The sequence below is a fragment of the Capsicum annuum genome, chromosome 1 (genome assembly GCF_002878395.1).
Source record: "Capsicum annuum cultivar UCD-10X-F1 chromosome 1, UCD10Xv1.1, whole genome shotgun sequence".
NCBI lineage: Eukaryota > Viridiplantae > Streptophyta > Magnoliopsida > Solanales > Solanaceae > Capsicum > Capsicum annuum.
This window is the reverse complement of record NC_061111.1, coordinates 247,766,271-247,769,547: the sequence shown is the minus strand read 5'-3', so window position 1 is coordinate 247,769,547 and position 3,277 is coordinate 247,766,271.

The following is a 3,277-nucleotide window of genomic DNA, read 5'->3' as shown; positions in this document are numbered from 1 at the left end:
TCATGTATAGGTAATTTTCCATCTGTATTAAATAATTTTTCGTATGTATTAAATAAATCATTATCTGTATCTTTTTTTTCTAAGGTTAATTTCATTTTAAGTAATTTTTCTTCTAGTTGTCTTTTTTCTATTTCAAGTTGATTTCTGTAATTAACTTCTTCATATATCCAATTTTGCCTTTCTCTAAAATTTTTTTATATATTCTAACATTTATTTATTCTGAATAGTATCCATCTGAATCTAAGTAATATTGATGTTCATAATATATGTGTAAGTTTTCTATACTGTTTAATAATTCTTCCTCTTCATAATCTTGTAATTTTTTCCATATTATTTTCTTTATGTCTATAATTTCTATATTTCTAAGTGTATATAAAACAAGTATTTTAATATCATCTGTCATTTAAGTTCTATTAAATGCTTTTTCATAATATTTTCTAGTTGTTTGTTTTAGTCTAAGTAATTCTTGCATATTTTCATTAAGGAATTCTATATATTTTATGTCGTTAGTTTCCATGTATTTGTCTAAATTTGTTTTCATTTGTTTTTCTACTAATTGTATATTTTTCATATCTTTTTTCCAAAATTCTAGATATATGTGATTTATCATAGTTGATGTGTATGTAAGTATTTATAAGAGTAATTAGGTATGTATGGTATGTAATTTATTCAAGCTATATAATCTTTACCGAATATTTTTTCTAATATGATTTTTCTTATATCTATTATTCCTATATCCTTAATCACATACAAAATAAGTATTTTAAATTTATCTACCATTACATCAGATAAATAATTATTCATTTTCATAAAATTGCTATTTTCAAAATATTCCCTTCAATCATATACATAACAAAATATGGTCATCTTAGATTACTATATACTAGATTATTCTTAAATAACATGTTCTTTGGTCACTATTAGCATGGTAATCTGGATACTTTTCCCTTAAACAGCGCCTCTACTCTGGTTACTCCCCACTACGGCTTCTTGCCTCATTGGTTTCACCTTTAGGATGGCATAGTTCTTGGGGATTTTCCTCCTTTTCCAATTTTTCTATTGAAATATACCTGTTTTTTAATAACTAAGCAAAATATTTGTGGTGGACAAGAGAGAGTATTTGTGCTTCAACTCATGAAGGCTTGCTTTGCAATGCCTTCGGTTCATCTTATTTATAGACTGAAACTTTACAAGAGTATTCCTATTTTTACACGTTTCTAAAAAGTTTTTTAAAAAATTATCTACCTAATCTACTTTACTTTACAAAAGTCTTCTAATAAGACAAAGTTATTAATTCCTAGACTGATAATAGTCAAAAACCTATACAAAAGATTCCAATAATTTACGCAAAGCAAATTGTGAAAGTTTACATGTCGTTTTCACAATTTAATAGCTTTTCTTCTATTATTACTCCGTTTTTATCTTCTCTTTGTCGTATCTGCTGCTTTTCCATATCTCCATTATTGCTTCTTATCTTGTATCTTCCAGCTGGAGTTCTTATCTTCTTGGTTGATTTTTCTTATATTCTAGCTGAACTTCTGGGATATCATTATCTCCTCCATTACATTTTGAACATTTACGATCTAGATATTTATGTCCAATTGTCTTGCAATATCTGGTTAATAATTCTTTTGAAATAAATTTTTCTCTGATAGCTCTGGCAATAGGTTCCGTCTCTGGCTTGAGCAACGTCAGAATCCATTGCCTAATAGTTTCCATATTTGTTTCTCGTAATTCCTTTGAATTTGAATATATTAGTACATGATTTCTTAAATAATAACTCCATATAGGATTTTGGTTGCGGTATGTGTTTGCTAGCTCTTGCAAAATTGTAGATAGTCCGATAATCCTCTTATTTGCATAAAATTCTGGTATCTCAATTCTAGGTATTTCTGGTTGTGGAATAATATCTTGTGGTATAATCATATCTCGTGTCATTCCTATCTTTACAACTTGTATGGGTTTTTTAACTTCATCTTATAATATCTCTGCTGGTGCCGTGTAAATAATTATAAAAAATAGGGTACCTTTGGTAATTCTTTTAAAAATGCTAAATGCTTCATATATTTCCGGTATAGTGGATATCTCATTTCTGTCAGAGTTATATACAGTACTAAGTAGTCCATATTCATAACAAGTTTTAACTAGACTTGGGTTGGTTTTAGGTAAAGCAATTAGCTTATTGTATCCGGTCAATCTTTGGGTTATATAGTTTGTATCTGGTTCTTGGATGTTTATAGCTCTGGGGTTAGTATTTAAAAAGGTTTTTACATTGTAGATATTTTCTATATATGTTCGGGCTGTGTAGTTATAGGTCTTTTTGTCTTGGTTTAAACTATCTCGGTATGTGGTAATTTGTGGGGGTATAAACATGGGATCTTTTAATGTATTTGGAATATATGGTTTATCAAATAGCTTGTTTACGTTCATATTTGTGTGTTTCCTAACTCATTTTCTTGTACCTGCAAAAGTAGATTGGTAAACGTTATGGATTTTAAGGAGTGCCCCAACGTCTCCTTCTAGCTATGGAATTTTAATGTCTTCCAATCGACATAGCTCTGCGCACTGCTGAGTTATCTGATTTGTAGCTATAGACTTCATTTTATCTTCATTAGTCTTTAGCTTTTCTATTTCATTACCCATACCGTCCACTTTCATTGAAAGCGTAGTTAGGGTTTTGAATATCTTTTCTAAAGCATCATCTTCTATTATATCAGTCTGTGTAGCTTTGTCTTGATACGTAGTCTGCAATAACATTTTTGTTAGTACTAATTACTTCAATTGTAAATGTAAAATTTAATATATTCAAGATTAGTCTCCGAATCTCTTTTGTTGTAACTGAATTTTGTATTTTCTTTGTTAACCACCAACATACATGTGTATTATCTGTTCGTACAATAAACTAATAAACATTCATATAATGAGCATAATTCTTTTCTATTTATTTCCAATTTTATTTTTGTTTCATTAAACGTACCTGAGTAGTATCTACAATGGTGTTCTAATTTTTCTCCTTCATATCTATATTTAAGTACTCCTCCATAACTACATTCACTAGCATCTGTTTCTACTATATATATAAATTTTCTATTTTCATCTGGAAATTGTAATTTTGGTAATTTTATTTTCTAAACTTGTTTTTTATCTTCTTCATTATAGTTATATTCTACATCCTTTTTTAATTTTTTTCTGTAATGGTTTTAAGTTTTCTGCTAATTTTGGAATATATTCTCTTACTTGGTTTACTAATCCTAAAAATGATTGTAATTTCTTTTTT